This window comes from Rhodamnia argentea, chromosome 3, assembly GCF_020921035.1.
Source record: "Rhodamnia argentea isolate NSW1041297 chromosome 3, ASM2092103v1, whole genome shotgun sequence".
Lineage (NCBI taxonomy): Eukaryota > Viridiplantae > Streptophyta > Magnoliopsida > Myrtales > Myrtaceae > Rhodamnia > Rhodamnia argentea.
In genome coordinates this window covers 2,888,491-2,912,803 of record NC_063152.1, presented here as the reverse complement: position 1 = coordinate 2,912,803, position 24,313 = coordinate 2,888,491, and positions in this window count along the sequence as shown.

The following is a 24,313-nucleotide window of genomic DNA, read 5'->3' as shown; positions in this document are numbered from 1 at the left end:
TGTTTGCAATTTAGTCCCTAAGATTTGCAATTTCTAAAATTACTTTTAATCTAGGGACTTTCGTGGCAAAATTGGACCGTCCCATAAGGTTTTCACATACTTTGAATTGATTGACATAGGTGGTTTGGTCCAATTTGATCAATTTGGTGCCCAATTGAACTTTTCCCTAATTTGTGATTTTAGAAAAATTTGGGGCTTTTGCAAAAATTGATAAGAACTTTTGGGCAAAATCACATTTCTTGATAATATTCAAGCGCCTAAGTTCAATTTTGAAGTTTAATTGCGAAAATTCCCCACCAATTTTGATTAATTTTGAAATTTCTAAGTCTGAACCGGTTCGGACCGGTCTAACCGTTGGTCGGACCGGTCTAACTCTTTGTCGGACCGGTCAAATCGGTCCGGCACGGTATCATCTTCCCCAGCTGAATCGCGCGGGTTGCGGGTTTATAGGCTGAGATTCAACGATCAAATTGAAGACCAATTCAAGCCTCATCGAATCAATTACCTTAGGCGTTTCATTCATTGGATCAATAACTGTTGATTGGGACCAATTCCACGATCAATGACCGCCGGAGGAGCTCGGGCGAGCCGGTCAAAGCCCGTGTGCCTAGAAAAGTCAACATTCTTAATCCCGTGTCAAATTAGCGCGCGTTTGGTGATCAACGGAGGCTTAACAGACATGGACGGAACCTTAATCGATTCCGTCACCGTCCGGCGACCCATTTACACCTATACACACATGTAAGAAGCTCGGCGAAGCTTCACCCGTGCGCGCCCAAATTCGAAAAGTGAGTATAAAAGAGCCGGGAAGATTCGAGAGCGGAGGGGGGCTCATTCGTGCTCGCCAAGTTCAACATAATAGAGAGAGAGAGAGAGAGAGGGAAAGTGAGAGAGAGAGCTCATCCTCTTGCCCGTGCAATCGAGGATTTGAGCTTGAACTATGAGCACCACACCGGAGCAATCCAGGGAGAATCGAGGCTTGCCACCACTTCCAGAAGCTTGCTCGTACCTCCAAGAAGCGATCGCACCAAGCCGATTAGCCTACGATCTCCAAAACTGGTAAGTCAAGCTTCAAACTTCATCACTGTGCATCAATGGCATATCATTCTTGCGAGCATAATTCTATCAATTATTGTGTGCGTTTTTGTTCTCAAACATCACTAACCATCATCACATCATTTCCTTGCATTAATTTCGCGCGATTATCACGAGTCGAACCTTCAACCTGGTTCGGTCCGGTCGAACTTCAACCAGGCAATTCCGGCTACTACGAGCTCGATCCGAGCTCGAGGTAAGTTCCCTAACCTTCCTATGTTGCTTGTTTATGGATTAATTGCTCTGATTTGCTCTGAATCTGCATGTTCGAACTCCGGGTTAATGCTTTGTGCGTCGTTCATAACTCGCGATCTGCTCGGTGAAATTGCTTGATTTTTGGATATGTTGATTGGAAGGTCTATACGAGTCGATAGGCATTGGTTTGAGGTCATTCCGACGAGATCTCACCGTTAGATCTCGCCGGAGGAGCCTCGGCTGTCCATTTAGCGTCGTTGCAAGGAAGACGACGATGCTGAGGTGGCGGGTCAACAAGTTAAAGATCCGATGTGGCGTGTTTTGGTTGGTCCGGCTCGTGTCCGAGTCGGCTCGGCGGTTGGCGTGAACGAGCGGACTCGGCCTCGATCTAACGGCTGAGGAAATTAGATAAGTTTGATTCTCAGCCGTTGGATCAATTTTTCGTATTTTCTAAATTTCCGTTTATTAGTTAGAAAGTCAAAAAATATAAAATGGTGCTGTTTCATATAAGTAGTGCGGCGTCGTTTAGGCTTTAGATAAAACGGACGGCTCGGATCGAGTTTAGTTTAAATCGTGATCGTTCGTGCATTTAAGTGATGTAGCGTCGTTTTAGCCTAGGCGATTTGATGGCCCAGATTAGATTTAAGTTCAATCGTGGCCATTCATTCATTGTGCGATGCGACATTGTTTTTGATAGGCGAAGGCGATGCGTTGTCGTTTTGCTTAGTGGCAAGTCGACGGCTGAGATCAAGTTTGAAGGTTTAATCGTGGCCATCCATTCAATGTTAAGATGCGGCGTCGTTTTAGTTAGATCGAGTCAACGGGTTGAGATTAATTCTAGGATTGATCTCGGCAGTCCATTTATTTTCTTATTTTCGAATATTCGAAAATATTTTAGAAAAAAAATATTTAAATAAATAGGATACGTCGTTGTCTTAGTGTCGAGCGATTCACGAGCGATCTAGACCGAGTTAACCGGTCGATGATCAGCTTGACCCAATCCGAAAATATTAATAAAAAATAAATAAAATACATAGAAAATGCTAAAAAAATCCAAAAAAAATTGCAAAATTTATAGAAAATTCATAAAAATTCCCAGATTTTCCAAAAAATTTTCTAAAAAATACCTAGGTCGATTCGGGACTCTTATAGTCCGGATCGATAATTTTTGAAGTTTCGAGGGTCAATTACACCGATCCGAAAAATTCCCAACTTTTTTAGAAAATAAATAAAAAATCAAAAAATTAGAAAAAAATTAGAAAAATTTTGAAAAATCACAAAAATGGGAAATGGCCACATCAACTGTCCCGACCTCAATTTTGTGATTTTTGGGTCCCGAACCCCAAAAAAGACCATTTTACCCTTCCGGGCCTTCCGCCCCAAATTTTTCCGAACCACCCCGGAACCCAAAATTGATATTTACGTGGGCCGATAGGGCCATATTAGACACGTCTACTTGAATGGTTGGCTGATTTGGTTAAGATTATTTTGACTGCACTTTAAATTTCTGATTGTGATTGTTTGGATAGAATTTTCACGTCCGCATGATACCTTGGATCGTTAGGGCCTACCTCACCTGAAATTTCATATGCATGAACTCTTAGGTTAGAAAATCACTTAACTTTGATAACCGAAAGGTCGTCGATGTAAATCTCGGCGTAACCAAGTCCCTAGACCCAAATCTTTGGTTTTCGTAGAATCGCACGGTTTCTCCCGACCGCTCGATAGGGTTCCCGATCATACCCTCCAAAAAATTAATTGGTGGCGACTCCATATGCATGTACACTATGCACATGTCACTCGACCACACTAAGGTCGACCTCGATAAAATTTTTCCTCACATCGCGATTTGAGTAATGGGTCTTGGGAGGGGCCCGCGATCCTAAAGATCCGCAATCAACCGGGTCTGAAGGATTGGCTCAAGAACCCTCGCCCGCATCGGAAGGAGGGTCGCGACAGGCCGGTGACTCCGTGGGGATCGAACCCGGTTGCAAAACCATTAAGAGGACTTAAGGCGATAAAAAACGTTGAGTGTTTTCTAATCCCGTTTTCTGCAGATGCTCTTGAAGGTGAGGTATGTATACTAACAAAAAGTGTTAAATGTTGATGCAGATGGGAGTTACAAGGGGTGGCATCCGTGCTAACCTTTTTGATGCAGATATGGTATTTCGGGTTGTATGTTTATTTATGCACATATTGAAGCGGTGTTTTGATATAAATTGCTGCGCATGTCTTGCATATTCTGAGGATCACGACACTGCGCACATAAGCGCCTAAACCCGAGCCGCGAAATCACCCTTTTAGGTCGCCTTAGATAGGGATTGGTATGCGAAGCTCCTATGTTTGATTGCACTTGAGTTAACCATATTTAATCCCGCTCGCTATGCGAGATTGATGATCCTACCCACTTGTTGTTTGATTGCGCTTATGGATGGCTCATCGATTCGTATAACAGGAGCCTTTTTAGGTCTATACCTGAGCCTTTTTTATTTCTTTAGAGTTGAACCTCACTTGTCGCATGCGCATGTGAATGGAAGGTTGGTATACCTAAAATCAAAAACCTTAAAAAGAGAGTAATATCGGTTGCTAAGGCTTTTTACTCTCTTTATTTTTGTAAATTTAATTCATGCATAGCATACATTTTCACGAGCATATCATTGATACTTGTAAGATCGTTTAAATGATTGGGGTTGAAGGTCAATTTTCCTTTTTAGGATAGATGACGCCCCAAAGTCAAACCGATGTCCCCGATGTATTCGTGTGAGAGCGGAGGACCATTCGATCCAAGGACTAAGCGTCCGCCACCTTCCGAGTCTTAGGATTTGTCCATGGAAGGGAACTCAATGGATGTAATCACATCCGTGGTGAAAATTGTGATTATACATGTTGTGCACACCATTTGGAGCTCAAGCGAGGAAAAGAGAGGATTCAAGAGCTATACGCGAAATTGATGAGGCGACCTCGCGCAATCAAGATGGCCCCGAAGCACTCTCCAATTAAGAAGAAGGAGATTATCTTCATATCCTCCGATGATGAAGGAGATGTTGATCTTCCCGAAATAGTGGAGATATCGTCCGACGAAGACACCGCTTCAATTATCTAGCTTTAGTTGGACTTTGGGACATTTCTAGGGCTTACTACGTTCCTTTTGAGTCAATTGTGTATTTTCATTCACATGTATTGGTCGAACATCTTTAGATGCTTTCATATCCTATCTCTTTGGGCTTTATTGTATTAGACTTGTGAATTTAGTGGGTCGTCAAATTTAAAGTTGTAATGGTGACTTTCTACCCCGATTGCACTTAAACAATCCTAATCAATTACATGCCATCTTTGGGTGAGATTTGGTTCATGACTACCTCGATTGGTTTATTTGGGTCAAATGGGAGTGGTTGACCCTCATGTTACCAAAAGATGACATGGAATTTGGTTAGTGCATTTTCATCACATTTCATGTATATTCATTATAATATGTGGTAATTGACTTAGGATCATCATTTTACACATGCTAGATCATGGGGAATGGAGATATCAAAGTCATCCCGGTACCGTGCAAAGAACTCTCTCTATGGTGGGATCGCCTCAACCCGATCAACCGAGCATATGTTGAAGAAAGATTAGGCCGACTGGTGGATTTGATCAAAGTCGAGTATCAATCGGCTTTCATTCAAGCTTTGGCCAAAGCATGGGATTCGAATACGATGACTTTCAACTTCTAAGGTCTCGAGTTGACTCATACGCTCGAAGAATATTCCGCTATCATTGGAGCTAATTTTGACGATCATATAGTTCAACCCCCTTTAGATATGGATTCTACTCGTTCTCTATCGAGTTTCCTTCGCCTCAAAACTTCCGAAATAGAGAAAGTCTACAAGTCCAATTCCGGTAGATTCACTTTCTCTTTCCTTTTTGACAATTACTCTTCCCTACCCGCCGATACCGGTCATAAATCGGGAAAGGTATTCATCCTAGCCTTCTTTGCATTCGTCCTATTTCCAACTTCTAGAACCACTTTCGACCCTTCTATATAGCTCATATAGCTCGACAAGCATGTTACCGCTGGAATTATTCCTACATGATTCTAGCTGAAACCTTCCTCTCTCTAAACCGTTCCAAAACTTCCAAAAAGGCCATCTTTCAAGCATCCAACGGACCACTTCATATGTGGTTCGTTTCTTATATAAAAACTTTTCAGCTTCGAGTGGGGTGCAATGAAATCAATGAGCATGTTTATCCCTTTAAATCCTTCCTCAAGTGTCAATCCCTCGTACCCAAACATTCATTTAAGAAATGGGTTGAGCTATTGGATGATTTGAATCCCGAGCATATTCGATGGCGTTTGACTTGGCCTAAGATTTTGGAGGCTCGCATTCGGGGTATTGATGATGGCCCTATTCCTCTATTGAGATGTACCGGTGCGGTGGCTTATTATCCTATTCATGTGGTGAGGCAATTTGGAGTTTTACAAGAAGTGCCACCGGATGTTTGCCCCGGGATCTTTTCATTCGATATGACACGTGGGAAGCTCACCAAGAAAGCAAAGAAGCTTTATCGGGCCAGGATTAAACTTATTCTTCACGCCTTGAAGAACTCCCTGTTGCAACAAGTTGAATGGCCCGATTACTTGGATGATGAGATGAATATCCATAGGGCCTCTAAGGAGTATATTCAGAAGTTCAAGAAGTATCGTCGATCATTGGTTGAGCCATATGTACCCGAGTACGTATCTCCTCGCATCGAAGAAGTGGAATCCTACGAACCCGAATACATAGTACCGTATGTCCCGGGAGTGGAGCCATACATTCTAGAAGATCCGGAGCTTTGGATGTCCCAAGAAGGTGAAGACCCGTATTTTTGGGATTCGGACGGATCAGAGGAGCGAGGAGAATGAAAACGCTCTCGGCTTGGACAGATCCATTCCCCATTTATTTTGGCATATTTATTACTTTTTAGACACTTTTGAACAATTTAGGTTTGTAATAAATGCATATTATTTCTTTTATGAGCATTTTATACATACATATAGAGAATGCAATTACCACGGATCAGTCCTCTCAAATTTTTTGAATGCTCTCGATACTGATTTAATGTCATGAAAAAACAGGTGATTGATAAACACGAGGACTCGTAGCAAGACACGCCAACCGAGAATGAAGCAAGAAGAGCTCGTACCTCGTGTGGGTAACTTGGAGAACCAAATGAACCTAATAGCCACAATGGTGGCAGAGATGAAAGCGATGATGATCGCTAGTCAGGGGAAATACCCCGTCGATCCAAACTCCCAAGCTCCTTCGAGCCCATCGGATGATACGGATGCTAACCCGGCTCCCGCCGCAAACCGTTCTCCAAATCCCGAGCGACCGCCTAAGGATCCTCCAGTTGTGATCGACTTAGAGAAGAAGGAAAAACAAGCCCTCAAGATGGAGGAAGAGATTAAAAGGCTCGCCAAGATTGAGGAGTGTTTGGCTAGTCGGGGACATGAACTTTCGCGTTTTTGTGACATTCTGAAATCCGACCCTTTTGAAGTAGTGAAATGTCATCGATGTATTTCAGTAAATCTCGCTCGAAATTGATCACTCTTGAGTTAACTAACCGAAGGAGAATGGCTAACGGGGAAATGGGTACGTGGACCTAAGAACTTGACCATGGATCGACAATTTGGCCATAAGGGTTGTCGAGGGAAGGTTTAGTTATTATAGGCCGATCTAGGAACGACTAAGGAACAAATTGCTAGCGTTATATAATTGGATCGTGGGTGATTCCGTTTGACCACGGTATAATTTGTGAACGTTCCTAAACCGTTTCTCGATGATCGCGTCCTTGAGAACTAATGATCGACCCTCGCAATCACATGACAACCAAGGTCGCCACAGCTTGAGTATCATAAGGTCGATAAGCGTAACTCCTAAAGAGCCGCCCGTTAGTTTGAGATAAACTGAGTTGCAATCGATTGGGATTAGCCATTCAATTGGACTTCTAACTTGGGCATCGGACTTTTAAGGATCACAATATGAATATTTTGGACGTCGCCTCACCAAAGTCAATTAAGTTTATGGTTCGTCCCAAAATGATTAGAAAAGTGAGATATTGATGGAATTAGAAATTACTCTTTTACCGTTGGATTAGAGCTCATTCCTCAAGTTAGATTAATGGCAAAGTAGTCTTTAGACTTGAGTTGGATTTACAAGATTGCCCCTCTTGTTGTTATTTGCAAGAAGCCAAAAGTTTGAATTATTGATGTGACTCCCTAGACAACTCTCCTTAAAACCCTCAACCACCTAGTCTACTAAGCCCCCTCAACTCAAAAGCCTAGTCTAAGACAACCCATCACCTCAATCTCTCACTCTTTCTCTTGGCTTTGGGAACAAGCTCTTGAGAAGCAAGAGCTCATTTTCACTCTCCCTCCCCTTTCTCACCACCATCTCCTTATTGTTACCTTGTCCGTTGGTCACCGGGATGCCTCACCACCACCACCATCGACCACCCTCCTCCGCAAGAGCACCGTGAGCCTTGAACCGCCGTCCGCGAGCCGTTAAGGGCCCGCAAAGCCAAGCCAAAATAGCTGCTGCCCTTCACTGGAACTGTGGACTTGTAGGGCTGTTCTAAGGAGTTTCTTGAGTGGTTTCAAGGTAAGAAACTCCATATACCTCGCTTAGTATGTTAGACAACTTGTGGAAGAAGTTTGGAGTGGATTAAGAGGATTTAAGTGGCTGACTTCAACCGTTTTCTTTGGACTGAATCAGCCCTCAAATCTGTTCCAGATCTGGTCGTGAAGTCTTGCTGCCCCTTGGTTGGCTTTTCAAGCTTCAATCTTGTGGTAAGTTACTCTTAAACTTAGTCTAGGACTTTAGGTTACTAATGGATGGTTTAGAATTGGATTGGTGGGATTTTAGGGTAGTTTTGTATGAAGAATGTGTGAAACCCGAGAGACCTGCTAATCCCGTTTTTCAGCGCGCGTCGAAATTGAAATGGCTCGTTTGAGGTCGTATGGAGTCCGAATTGAGCTCCATTTTCTCCTACACGACCGTAAGATCATGAAGAACATGATTCTGAGTTTAGATTGCTCAAAAAAAGATTAGAAAAATGTCAGTTTTTTTGAGAGTAGGTCTGGATGTAGAAATCAGTAGGTGGATACCGCCGAGGATGCATCGACGTGCCTAAATTAACTTACTTGTCCTATATGTGTTTGGTCTTGAGATACCCTTGTGGATTGATTACTTATCGTTATTATGTTTGGCTATGGTTTGCCAATGTGAATTGAGCATTTGGAATTGACTAGCTAAGTACCTTGTATTCGGTCATGGGGGATTGAAATGATCGAGTGGCTGAATGGATAAATTGCTCCTAGTATGTTTGACCTTATGATGTGGAACATGAATGAATTGATGTGTTTGGGACATAGTGGACGAACCATGAGATGTCCTTTGTGATTGTGCAATTCATGTCTGCTCGAACAAGTGCTATGGTTAGTTGGCATGGCTTGTGTTGTTTAGGTTATGATTGACCTTGAATTCAAGTTTGGCTAAGCAAATGAATTGATTATATATATGTGATCACATAATACCCTGAAGCGTGATACGCGGGGAATTGAATTTATCTTGAGGCGTTAAACGCGAGATAACGACTTGATGTGTGTTACGCGAGTCTTAATATTTATAACGACTTGATGCGTGTTTACGCGAGTCTTAATATTTATAACGACTTGATGCGTGTTTACGCGAGTCTTAATATTTATAATGACTTGATGCGTGATTACGCGAGTCTTAATGCTTAAAATGGCCTGAAGCGTTATGACGCGGGCACTTGGCAATCTGATATCAATGATTGGTATGTGATTGAGATATGCGATAGGAAACACCCTTTATGATCATGTGATTTGTGAAATGTCCAAGTACGAAGCTCGACCTTAAAACCGTAAAGCATGACTTGAATTGCGAACTTCTAACTTATGATTGTAGTGTGCTTTTATCGTTGCCTTGCTGAGCAATTGTCTCTTTGAGTAGAATTACCTGTTTTAGGAATTGTCTGGAGGTACTATTGGCCTGGTCTAGGTTTAGGAATAACTTGCTGAGATTTATTCTCACCCCGTCGTGGGATAACAATTTTCGGGTCCCAAATGATGAATCCCATGATCGCCATGGATTGGCTTTCGAAGAGGCCCTTTTGAAGTAGATGAGCCGTTAACCTTACATTACTGTACTTCTTTTTGTAGTCTTAGAGAGTTGTTTTTATATTTAGGGTTGTGTTTATCCGTATAGCTCTGTAAGGTTAAACTTCATCTACCTTGTTTTATTAAGAGAAGTTGTATTTTGAGAATTATCAAGCAAGAACTTTTGAAGTCAATTTGACGTTTTTAAGAAATGTATGGAGTAAGTTTTAAATCTCTCTTTTACATCCCGAGTCATTGTATTTCATTCATTTGTATGGAGTGTAGTTCTCGCTTCCGCATGTGCTTATCATTTTAGGCTTAAGTTTGTTGCCGTTGGATCCCCGAGAAGTTTATAAATTTACGACCCGTGCGGGGTGTTGGCGTGCTCGTAAGGTTCGGGGCGTGACAGTTTTGATAAAGTCACACCGTTCGAGAAAATTGAGGCTTCGGCTGATTACAAGGAACCGGACTTCGTGAGGAAGTATAATAGGACCAGGTGTCCCAAGGTGCACCTGAAGTATTATCTGCGCCGCATGTCTCAATTCTCGGACAACATTCCACTACTGGTCAACACTTTCCAAGAAAGCCTATATGGGGCAGCCTTAGCATGGTTTATCAAGTTGGAGCCCGAAAGGCTCGTCGATTGGGACAAGCTAGGTGATGAGTTCCTTCGGCGGTACAAGTTTAACACTCTGACGACCCTTACTAGGGAGGATCTCTTGAGGACCGCCAAGGGAAAGAATGAGGCCGTTCGTGCTTACGCCCAAAGGTGGAGAGCTCTAGTTGTGCAAGTGAAGCCACCCGTCCCCGAAGAAGAATTGATAGATCTTTTCCTCAAGGCATTGCCCTTTGAGTATTTCGATAAGTTAAACACCTCTGGGTGTCAAACGTTCGCGCACTTAATCAAAGTGGCGGAACGTCATGAATGGGCATTACGGGAGAAGAAGATACCCGAATCACCATTTAGGCGTCAATATCTCCCAAGAAGAGATAGGAAGCAAACTGGTGATGTGGCGTTTGTCCCTAACCCACATAAACCCAAAAATTTCTCACCTTCTACCCCTACCCAAGGAGCTTCTTCCCGGACCGCTCATAAACCGCCGAAACCAAGAAGAAGGAACCAACCTGTCTTTAACCCTCTACCCCGACCTCTGTCCAAATTGCTACCCATGTTACTAGAAAACCGATTGGTAGCAAAAGAGCCACCTAAAGCAAATCCACCCCGGTTTGTTGGGTTCGATGAGACCCCGACATGTGTGTATCATATGGGAGAAAGGGGACACAATGTGGACAACTGTTTTGCTCTCAAGTATAAGGTGCAAGCTTTGATTGACGGTAAAGTCCTGGAGTTCGATAGGACTAAACCGAATGTGCAACGGAACCCTCTACCCGAACATCGCAAGGTGAATGGGATATTTGAAGACAATCCGAAAGAGGTTCCGGAGTTCATAATGGATGTAGATAAAATGCAAGACATCCTAGCACCGGCCTCACAATATCCTAATTGGAGAGACTGTTTCCAAGGAAGAAAAGAAGGCATGTCTGGGTCGGCTGATTGATCTAGGTGTCATCGGGAGAATGGAATACACCACCTTTAAGGGGACCTATGTGACCATAGACATGGCGGCGAAAGAATTCATGATGAGAGCTATAAGAGGAAAAACCTGGAAAGTTCCATCGGGATACTTAATGAATGTCGGGGATAGCGAGGTAATTGAAGAATTAGATGAGTATGAAATTCGTCTTGAAAAAGGTCGCCGAGGCGATAGAAGATTTATGCAGAAGGCCCTCGAAAGAGGCGAAATAGTTGACAATCTCGGAGAAGATAGTGGCGGTTATAACTTCAAAGTCCCGTATTCGGCACCGGCAAGCTTTTTTGTGAATTCCGAAGATATAGTTCCCGATGGTTGGGGTAGCATGGACAACCCCGAAAGTGAAGAGTTTGTTGGGGCGATTAACGAAGCTAAGGATTGGGACATCCCTCAAGATGAACAGAGGAATCAAGAATCCGACATGCGACTTTCTAATCGGGAGATCCACATGCGTCATCTAACGACTTTGGTGGCGGAGTTATCTCAATTGGTGGCCAAGAATAACACTACGGCGGTAGAAGAAAATATGCAGATTCCGGAGACACGAAGAACTATTGAAGTACGTAATCGACGAATCATGTTACTTTAACCTTTTGTCGGATGAGCTAGCCATTTGAGAAGTAGTGGACATAGATGATGGCGTTGGAGTATGCCGATGGTCCTCGTGGAGAGTACTCTGTAGTAGTGGATACCCTTTTGGTTTCCTCCCAATATACTTTTGTTGTTATAAAAGTGGATGTACATAAATGGATTATCTATTATGTAAAATTAGTATTTTGTGAATTGGTGAATGATCTTCTTGTGTGATAGGTACAGGCTAGTGAACCCTATAAGGCTATACCTTGTAGGCGTCGTACCTGCTGTTTGAATGCATCCACTTGTTTATAATGTATGGCCGCTGATTCTTTTTAGTTGATTAAGCCTTCGCATACGCCTTTTATTATATGTGTACTACCATATTAAAATAGTGCTCAATAGCAAAGTGATGCCTTGGGACGTCCCAATTATTGTTTTCAAAGGTTATTCTAGACCCGTGGTTTATCAAAACCAGAATATATTTCTAAGAAGACCTAAGTATGGTACATATGGCTAAATTTTTTTTAAGGAAATTTGTCATCCTTGATTGACAAGATAATTCTACAAATGGATAGTAGAATATCTTTGATTGGAGATTACCTTTTTTGAGACAAGTTAACTTCCGTTTATGAATGACTACACTTATGGAAACTAAAGATTGAGTTGTATGGGCGACTAAATCTGAAGGGTTCAGATTCAAAACCAACGGTCATCAAATTTCCCAAGGTATAGTCTCGTTCAATCAAGATTGATAGCATCCAATTAACGATTGAAGAGCAATCCATTGAAGACCTATCCAACGACTAGTTTGGGTAAAGGAGTATAAAACGAGATCGGTGGGGCTATTAATGAGAGGGATCAAAATCATCAATTCCAAAGTGCTAGAATGCTTCATATTCATAACTTTTCTTTCGTGATCGATATATTGAAATCTTTGAGAGGTTCCGTAAGAGTGAGAGAGTATTATCACTTGTAATCTTTCATTGATACATCTAGTAGACTCCAACTTATTAACTATCCATGTGATAGAGTGGATGTAGGCTTAATCTAAGTTGAACCACTATGATCATCGTGTACATTCTCTCTATCATTTATCTCCTCTTACATACTCGTGTTCAGAATCACTTACTGCATATATTCAGATTTTGACTCTAAGTATAATATGACTTAATTCTTTTAATTCCATAATTTCTGGTCAAATTTATTTAGAATTGCCTATTTACCTCCTCTAGATCATATTTGTAATGACCCCACGACTAACTCCATTATTTTTTCTTTATATATCTAATTTCCTAATTCAATTGCCAAGGGTCTCTCTTTTAAAATTGCCTAAGGACCCTTAGGTATTAGTTTCATTAATTTCTTAGCTATAAGATGGTTTACTTAATTCTAATTTATTTTTCTTATTTTCTGCCAACTTAATTACCCTATCTACTTAGCAGACATAGTAACTTTCAAGACATTTATAAACAGTCTTAATATTATACAAGGGTGGGCATCCTAATCCTTTTTTACAACACTAGTACCCTTCATACAATTCTTAGTTTTCCTATTCTATCTTAGAACAAAAATCTAGGAAAGCTATACTTGCCAACTTCCTCACAAACTCACAATAAGATACCTCCCAACCTATCTTGCAAATAAAATTTGCTGGAGGCTATCCGATCATCCATCATCTCACTAACTCGTTAATTCAACTACTAATATGGGCGGGATGACCCTACTTCCTCGTAATGATCCATTTAAGACGTTGCTCCACCTTATGGTCTCGATGGACCATGGATATTGAGGTTTCGCAAGGGACACCTCATCATCCTATCTCACGTTTGCTCATGCCATGAGATAAGCTCAACAAGTATTTAAAGTGCCAACCCTACATCTATCCATATGGTCATAGTGATATGGACATAAACAGTCCCAATTTCTACATCAATTATAGCTTAGCGAAGGTGGGTCACACGAGCGGGGCACCCAAACAGTGGCTCTCGGGGAAATTCCATTTTTCTCACCTAAAAAATAATGGGTGAGGAAATAGCCCAATAAAGAAAATTTCTAGGCTTAAGACAGGAATATTATAATAATACCCGATCTAGTGGTGTAAAAGAAAACTTTTAGCATGTAGCTATCTTGTAATCTATTTCAAGAATATGCAATGCATCATCAATCGAATCATTTTCATGTAAACATAAAATGCAACAATGCATTTACTTTTCTTTTCACTTTTTGGGCATCCTTGTTCTCAAAGTTATATCGAGACTTCTGGTACCGGGCAACGTCGATACTTTACGTATCCGACAGCACATGAGTTCAATCACTTGATAATGATAAATGACGTCTATGTCATCACCTCAAGTAAACTTTTGCGGATGACAACACTTGATTTCTGTTGTCATAAGCAACTGTCACTTCAAAATACATCATTTACCTCGAGCCCCTACCTCGTAGCTTTTCGAGCTAACGGTGGCGTGTCGATGATCTTTTAATGCCATCCATGATATGGCATACACATGCACCGGTTGTTATCTTTTCATGTTATTCAACGTACAAAACATCAAATCAAAGGTGGGACAAGGGTTTAAACAAATCCTTTTCAATCTAACAAATTATTTTGGTGAGGCTCGAACCAAATTAGCCATTTGCACCACCAAAAATCAGGTCAATCAGCCCCGATTTAAGCCAGAAATGGCCGAACCGAACCGATTCTATTTAGATTGGATTGGACCGGTTCTAGACCGGACCAGTGCCGGGATCCGTCCATTCTCGGTCTGTTTTTCCTCGACGATTCTCATTTCATCTTCGATTGTTTCAAGTTGGGCATCCTCGAACTTCCCCCTTGCAATATTTACACAAAATAGCTTGTCGTAAATGCCATGAGATACATGAACTCATGTAATCATCCGAAAATGTAACACTAAAGTAAGTAATAAACGAATATTACTGTATTAGATCTAGAAATCACATTAACCTCTTTACCATTTATCGCTTTAAGAAAACTAGATAATAATAACGTAGAGGCGGCGAAGTGGCGATGATGATGGGTGGTGGCATGCGTGGCGAGGGATGAGGCGGTAGATGTATGGTTGAGGCAGCAGGCATTCGGCGATTACGGGGGTGAGGTGGCGGGGTGATGGAATTTGAAGCTACAAGATGAGAGGATACAGAGAGACGCTTGGCCAAGGAGGGGCAAGTAGAGGGAGAGTTTGGATAGTTTTTCAATAGGGCGACCATCTTATTTATAGTGGGACAACCTCATGATCTTTCTCTAGAAATTTCTTAAGTTTTTTTTTATTGGAAGAAATTGCTTATGTTTAATATTAAGATTTGTCCTTAAAAGTCCAAATATCTTAATGATGAAGCTTCTTGAAGTCAAGACCCTATTTAATAATAGCCATTTATCATCTTAATAAGAAGCCACCTAGCAAGCCCGTGAAATAGCTTTGTCTTCTAGCTACTTATCGCTTTTATATTGGTCCACTTATCATCTAGGTTTTAAAATAGGTTCTTAGCAATTTCTCATTGATCCAAGTGTTCAAGAAGCTTTAATCTTCTTAATTACAATCTTAATTAACTAGTTTATTAAGAAGATCATGCTAATTATCTTTATATTGACCTTACTAATTAAAAACGATTAGCGGGTTTTGGAAATGTGGCTAACCTCCAATAAGGGATGATGGCCGTCGGTGGCACCCATAGGGTGTTGTCCATGTTCACGCTATCCCTCATGGCGACGTGGGTCGATGGTTGTCCGGCACCGGTGAGCCGGCCAGCGTGCCGTAATTACGCCTCACATCAATCGAGCATCGCCGTACCGTAGCTAGCTAAGATTTCTTGCCCTTAATCCATCAATTTCATTTTTTCCATCCTACTTTATTTGTAATTTTATGTTGTTTATCCATATGAATTCCTAAGAAAGCATCTCCAATCAATTATGAACGATACTTCGTTTTATTATACTTAAGAGTATCTTAACTTTACTAATCTTGCTAATGTAATTTCACTTATGGAAATTAAGAATGTATCTATTGTTTTCTACTTCTTTTCCAAGTTTCTTTCTTAACAACTTGCTCATCAAGTTTCTCTTATAATATGAACACATTTAATGCATTTGACTTTTTTAACTTATTTTTCAAGTTTCATTAATTAGCTTGCCTCTTATAAGTCCATTTGCTTAGGATAATTATTAGAGGTTCCTAGAATAGCCACTTATAATTATTCAATTTGTTCATTTGTATGCTTAATTAATGAACCGTATTTAATGCATGAAGGTGATATTGGTCTTATCCTTTAGAACATTCATTACATTTGACTTTTCTAACTTATTTCCCAAGTTTCATCAATGAGCATGCTTCCTATTGATCCATTTATTGAGGCCATTATCCTAGGTCTCTAGGGTAGCCACTTATCCTTATTTAATTGGTTCGTTTGTATAGTTAATTAATGAACCTCATTTAATAGATGAAAATGACATTGATCTTATCTTTTGAAAGTTGACTTTTTATTGACTTAGCATTGACTTAACATTGACTTCATTTTTTTCTTTAAAAAATTAATTTATCATTGACCTAGCATTGACCCATTCTTATCATTTAGAAAATTGACTTATTGTTAGCTAAATTAGCTTAACATTGACTTATTTCATTTAAAAATGTCCATTCATAAACTCCGTCTTCCTATTATATCTTTCTAATACCATTTTCTGAAAATTTCCTAAACAAGTCAAGCAATCATTTCCTTATAATACATCCAAATAACTCCTATGGAATTTCTAGATATCTTTCTCGAAAAATTTCTCAAAGGATATATCAATGGGGTTTATTTTATTTTCTAATTATGAAAATTCAGGATGTCACAATAGTGCCAGACACAAAGTTTGGTTAGATATCGGGTATTCCTTAAAAAGTTCATTTCTTTTGGGAATGCGGTTCTATATCTATTGTAGGTGAAACTCAAGATTATCTCTTTCGGATGGATTTTTCAGTATTATGTAGTAGATTCCCATGGTAACTGCCGGAGGTAGTTAGTAGGGAGGGAGGATGTAGTGGTTGGCGGCGGCTGGCGGAGGTTGGGAGCAATAGCTGTCGGTAAGGGATGGTAGTGGGCGACGGTGGTCGGAGGTGCGTAGCGGGCAAGGATCGGCAAGGAATGGTGTTGGATGGCAGGTGGCGATTAGAGGCGGTGGGTGGCGACATCGAAGTCTTTGTTTGGCGAGAGAGGCATAATTAAAATAGGATGATGGCATAATGAAAAGAGGGTGAGGTGAGAAGTACTTCTTAGGTTGAGAAGCAATTTTTTAACTTCTCAAACCGAGGGAAAAATGACTTTAGAAATAAAAATTCACTTCAGAAGTAGAAATTTCTTTCAAAAGTAAAATATTTTACCAAATGAATTTATGCTTTAGAAGTTATATTACCAAATGGATTTCTGCTCCAAAAGTGCTTTTAGAGGAGAAACCCACTTCCAGAAGAGTTACCATGCGCATCCAAATCTACTAAAACTAACAATGATCAATTACCAGGACAAAGCTAAATTCCGGTAGCAAGATATCTAATAGGTGCCCACCTTCATGTGGTATTTTGAAAAACTTGGCGGTTTCTATAGCTTTTGCAAAGATAATCTTGGGATAAGTACACCATGAGTGCCATAACTTGTGTACGGCGTTCACCTGTGTGCTATAACTTTTAGAACGTTCATTTAAGTGCCATAACTTTCAAAAATCATTCACTTGAGTGCCACGTCGGCGCAAAATCATTCGCTTGAGTGCTATAGTAACTTTTCCGGCTTGCCACGTCAGCTTTCCGGCGTCCACGTCAACATGGCACTGAAGTGAACGATTTTTGAAAGTTATGGCACTCAAGTGAACGTCGTACAAAAGTTTTGGCACTTCTAGTGTACTTTTTCGGATAATCTTGCTATTTTTAGAATTTGTTGGCTTCTTCCCTTGACCACTTGATTTTATAGAACTTATTTTGTTTACGATATGTCATGATAACATTAAAAATTGCAGTACAAGCAAAAAGAATTTTCTACAAACCCATCGGTGTTGATAATTCATAATTGTTGACGCAAATCTTTTATCGAATGTAAGTAGTTCGTTATTCAATAGGGAGTTACGAGTCGGTTTTGGACAGAGAGTGCTAAATGCAAAAGATGTATTGATATCGGTAGCACTATACGGACTCTTAACCAATGAATGGCCAATGCAATCGATGGCCTATGACGTCCTGATACCGAAGACACAACACCAGAATTTAATCAACAATACTGGACGGAGGGTAGGACACAATACCAAAATTTAATCGGTGACACTGGACAATGCAAAACACTATGCCAAAATTTAATCAACGACACTGGACAATATAGGACACAATACCGGAATTTAATCGACGATGCTAGATAACATAGGATACAATGTCGAAATTTAATCGATAACACTGGACGGTAGATAGATGCCAGAATCTAATTAAAGACACCAATCCAGGATAATAAACTCGTCGAAATTGAATCTATAATGAGAATCTGAACTACGACTAACCTAGGCTAAATACTAAGAGCTAATGAAAGATAAAACACTTGTTGTGTTGATTTTTTTTTTAGGGGAACGATTTCTTGTTGGACGACTCATGGTATTTATAGAGGCGCTTTAGCAATTGTTGACCAATTACTGCCTGGCTTTCCACTTTCTGCTCTACTTTCAGCATGTTCTCCTATCCTTCGATAGTTTACCCTCGACAGTTTCTTGTTTACATGCAATTATCTCTCCACTTTTGTGGATTACCGCCCATTTCTGCAACCGCTTTGTTCGTGACCTCTTTTCCCTTTTCCTTTGCTCTATATGAAATGCCGCCACAATTCATCTTTGACATGTGGCATCCTTACGATTAATCAGACTTTGATTCTAGTACACTCAACTATAGCCTATCACGACTTCCTTACGTACCTATTACGTGACTCCTCGGGTAACTTTAGGTGTCAACATATGCCCCCTTTTTAAAAGAAGTAAATGAGAGATTTATCTCTTTTAAAAGATATCCCTCGATTTGAAAGTAATCGGCTGCGGCTTCATGATTACACCTTTTTGTCTTCTGATTTCCTTTCCTAAAGTACAGTCGCTTCAAATTTCCCACTTTAGTTTATTCCGATATACCATCTTAGTCTTTAATCCGAATCACCTTTTATCTTTGGGTAAAAGTTCTATGTCATCGTCTTCCTCACTTTTGGATTTTCCTCTAACCCTAAACCCTTTCGAGCTTGCTTCAATCTTTCCCATGGCAACCCAAACATTCGAGGTCATTCCCAAGCAGCTCGTTGATCACTTCGACAAGCTAATCAATAGTGATGACACTAATAGCTATTTCCTCAAGCTACCGAGCACTACTAGGGAACATGCTGGGTTTATTCTCGAACCAAGTCTCCAAGATCATAACCGTGTCCCAGTGTCTCTTTAGCCTTGTTTCCCAATAAGGTGGAATGAGAAACTTCCTGTTCAAGTTTCTCCTTTAAGGGATATATGGTTGTCTCCGTCCCCTTAATTTAGAAGTTTTTCATCGTTTGAAGATAGATTTTATGCTTGGTTTCAATGATTGTAAAATGATCCTTCGATCGCCTCTTTTTAGACAACGATGAACAAAAGGACAGCATTTGAGGTCAACTTATTATCTCATGACTTAAACAGAGGACTGCTGGGCTTTGTCGTAAGCTTTTTCTCTTCGTCAACCAACTGTTTCATTTTTCCATGGGGCTCTTTGTTGGTGAGCCTTTTGGATGAATTTACTATTGCCAGTCTTACTCCTCGTGGGACCCCTATTGCTAATCTCGAAGCTTTTAAGGACTGCTCTATCTCTATGGATGCTCTTGCTTATGGGAAGTTCTTGGACATTTACTGCAAAACCTCCGGCCTGGTTATACTTGTTGAACGGATGACTTTTCTTCTTTTTTAGCTACCAAAATACATATTTTTCAGTTCGACTCTCAAGATTTCCAAGGATTATGCCATTCTTGCCTCTAATTTAGCGAGATGGAGGAAGAGAGAAAGAGAGAGAGTGAGAGAGAAAGAGAAAGAGAGAAGGAGAATAGGAAAGATGTACTGCTAGTATTGCTGCGAACGAACTATCTTTTCCTTATTCCATGCCCGTTGGTTCATCTGTAACCTCTCCCATCTCCCATATGGATGGGAAGAACTTCTTTAGAAACTTTCCATTAATTGATCGTTGTGGTTCTTTTCAATCAATCTCCCTTATTCGATACGCTTTTCCGGTATGAACATCAATGATTTAGTAAGGTCCTTCCCACTTTGATGATCATTTGCCAAACTTTTCGTTGTCAAGACTTGTGGGTAAAATAGTATTTCGGACCAAGTCACCAATGTCGAAACGCTTGACCTTTACATGCTTATTGTAGGCCTTAGCAACTCTCCATTTTTGGGCTTTTAACTTTTCTAATGCTACGGCCTGACTTTCTCCTAATTTATCGATATTTGCATGCATCATTTCATCGTACTCTTCTCTTGTCATATTGGCTTGTAGTTTCACCCTTAATGACCGCATCGTGATCTCGAATGCAAGTACGACTTCTTATCCATATGTCATCATATAAGGGCTTGATCTCACTAAGCCCATAACGTTGTCGACAACAATGAATCCTATTCCCTTGGGTTATCTTCCAGGTGCTTCTTTATCAAACCAATAACGGTCTCGTTAGAGGCTTTAGCCTCGCCATTAGCTTGGGCTTAGTCAATTGTCAAATGAATCATCTTGGTGCCCCTAAACTTGGTAAAGTCCAGTATTTCTCGCCCTGTAAGACTATTTCTTGGTCAACCGTTATGGTCTCTGGGATTTCGAATCGATGAATGATTCGCTCCTCAATGAATTCCCTCACAACTTTCTATGTCACACTCTTATACGAGACTATCTTGACCTACTTAGTGAAGTAGTCTGTGGCTACCAAAAAAAAGCTAAGTTGCTTTGACGAAGGGGGATATATTTTTCTATTATATCCATTGCCCATCCTCAAAAAAGCCATGGCTTGATGATTGGCTTCATCAACGTGGCGGGGACATGTTAGACCGACCCATGCTTACGGCAAGCTTGGCATCCCTTAGCATAACCGTTGCAATCCTTGGTGATTGTTGGCCAGAAATATCCATGTCGTAGTAATAACCATTTCATCTTTAAACTAGCCCGATGAACCCTACAGATTCCTTCATGGACCTATGTCACTATAAGCATAGCTTCTTCCTACCCTAAACACTTTAGCAGCAATCCATCTATTGTTTTACGATACAACTCATCTTCGATTAAAAGGTACTTCATGGCTTGCCTCTTGAAATCTTTGCTACAAAGGTTTAGGCTTCTTAAACAAGTCACAGAGGGAGTCCTCCAATCTGGTTGACTAGGCTGAGCATCTTGACTTTCAACTGGTTCACTTTGAGCCATCATTACCCAAGTGTGGCTTAAGTACACCTCAAGTGGCATAAGTTGTGTACGGTGCTCACTTTAGTGCCAAAACTTTCAAATCAATCACTTTAGTGCTAAGTTTTTGTAACTTCAATCATGTAAGTGCCCACTTCTTTTAAAAACGATCACTTTAGTGCCAGAGCTAACGTGGCTTGCCAAAAATTCGACACGTGGTATTTTTTATTAATATTTGAGATGACGTGACTCTATGAATTTAACACTAAAGTGATCATTTTTTAAAAACATAGGCACTTAAATGATCATTTTTAAAAAAAGTTGGCACTTAAGTGATCGTTTTGAAAGTTTTGACACCGAAGTGATCGAAGTTACAAAAACTTAGCACTAAAGTGATCAATTTGAAAGTTTTGGCACTAAAGTGAGCGCTGTACACAACTTATGGCACTTGGGGTGTACTTAAGCCACCCAAGTATCTATCGTGGGCAAGACTCTCGTTTGGGTAATTATGTGGTTTGCTAACTCTTTTGATATTTTATATCGGGATAAGTATACCATGAATGCCATAACTTGTGTACGGCGTTCACTTGAGTGCCATAACTTTCAAAAATCGTTCACTTGAGTGCCACGTCGAAGAAAAATTGTTCATTTGAGTGCTACAAAAACTTTTTCAGCGAGCCACATTAGCTTTCCGCGTGCCACGTCATCTTTCCGACGAGCCACGTCGGCTTTCCGGCTTGCTACGTCGGCTTTTTCCGCATCCACATCAGCATGGCACTCAAGTGAACAATTTTTGAAAGTTATAGCACTTAAGTGAACGTTTTGAAAGTTATGACACTCAAGTAAACGTCGTACAAAACTTATGGTACTTCTAGTGTACTTTTTCCCTTTTATATCCGAATGCCATCCGAGCTAATTCGTTGGCTTCCAAATTCTCACTTCTTTTGATGTGGACCATTTCATATTCGACGAAGCTCGACAATAGTTCTTTTCCCAAACTATAGTGTGATATGATATTTTCATTAAGACATTGGTACTCTCTATTAAGTTATCTTATCACCAATTAGGAATCATCTTTCATCTTAACTGATTTGACTTTCATGTCAATCAAGATGTTTAACCCTACAATCAAGGCTTCGTATTCAGCTTAATTATTTGAACTTTCAAAATCAAGCTTAAACATGAGTTTAGTTTTTTTTTTCTTTTGGGTAGGGCGATATGATCATAATCGTAACACCTGACGATCCGGATGCCACTAATCCATCAAAATACAACACCCAAGGTGCAATATGAAGATAATTTTCACTATCTTCTATTTTTAAACCCGATGGGTGTTCGATGATAAAGTCAGACACTATCTGCCCTTTTATTGCTTTGAGCAAGACTTACATCAAATTAATCTTGAACAAAATAAGCGCTCATTTTGCAAGCTGGTCTCTTATAATTGGCCTAGACAACATATACTTAATTGCGTTCATCTTACAAATTACATGTATCGTGGTCGATAACATATAATGTCGTAATTTCGTACAGGCATAATACAATAATAAACATAATTTCTCAATGAGGTGTATCCTGTTTCGACGTCGTTCAGCATCCCGCTCAAGTAGTATACTGCCTGTTCCTTGCCCTCATCATTCTTTTGTGCTAACATATTTCCAATCATAGTATTAGTCGCAGATAAGTACAGCTTCAATGGCACCGCTGCTTTAGGTGGCATTAAACCGACGGCTTAATCAGATACTCTTTTAATTGATAGAAGGCCAGCTGATACTTCTCTTCCCATACAAATTCTTACTCATTCTTCAATTTAAGCAGGGGAGAGAATACTTTGATTTTCCTTGATAAGTTATCTATAAAATGACGCAAGAGATTCAATTTTCCTAGCATCATCTACAATTGCTTTTTGTTAACGAAGGCGAGTAATTCTTGAATGGCCTTAGCTTTGTTCTTATCTATTTCTATTCCCCTTTGATGAACTAGAAAGCCAAGAAATTACCATCCTTTGTACCAAAAGCACACTTCAATGGATTCATTTTCAATTTAAATTTCCGTATTCTAATGCAAGCCTATTCTAGGTGATTCAAATGGCTTACTTAGTCGGTATTGACTATAACATCATTGATATAAACCTCCATAAAGTCACCAATCATATCATGAAAAATGAAATTCATCGCTCTTTGATACGTGGCACCAGCATTCTTCAATCCGAAAGGCATGACAACCCACTCAAATGTTCCAATAACACTAGAACACTTGAAGGCTATTTTGTGAATGTCCTCCTCAGCTATGAATATTTGATTACATCTCGAATGCCCATCCATAAGAGACATAATTTCATTGCTGGAAGCCGAATCGATTAATATATCGGCCAAGGGCATTTGGTATTCATCCTTCGGAGTGGTAGAATTGAGATCACGAAAATCGATGCACACTCTAAGTTTACTATTCTTATTCTTGACATGCACGATATTCGATAACCACTCGATATACCTTGTTGTTCTTATAAAGCCAGCAGAGAGCGATCGCTAGATTTCCTCCTTGATCTTACGTATCACCTCCGAGGTGAGCTTCCTTAGAGCTTATATATACCGACGATACCCCTTTTTGAATGGTAATTGGTGCTAAACCACGTCTCTTCTGAGACCATAGTTTCAAGTGCAACAATCTTTATATTTTTCAACAAGTTTACCAACTGGGTCTTATATTCCTAATCAAGTAATTTGCTTATGTACGTTGGTTGCAGGCAAGCTTCTTCTTCAAGATTCACTTCTTCTAATGGGTCTTGGGCTTGAACCAGCTTATCATCTTATTTAAGTGGTGATTCCTTGAAGTCTAAAATATCATCGATAGATTCATTGGCTTGCTCAGCCTCAACCCTATATGCCGAATACCTCCTAATGAGGTCTTGTGACAATATATGGTCTTCCATTAACAACCTCATTGAGCTAATCTGCCGGTTCCTTCTTAGAGACCCATTCAATATTTCTCTTGTCGAAATGGCAGAATGCAATGTTACATGGATCAATCTCAAGGGGTTTGCAAACATACAGGCAATCATCCGGCATGCACCGACCTATTTTCTCTCGACTTGATATTCGGGCCCAAGTGACATAAGACTAAGTATTAGCTCTCACATACTCTACCCTGTCTCCATTCCAAAATGCCAGCATTTAGTGTAGTATTGATGGAACACACTGATTTTCGTGTATCTAATCTCTTCCCAAGAGTAGATTGTATGATCCATCAGCATCAACAACACATAAAGATGCCCTTGATGTCTTTGATCCTTGAGTCAG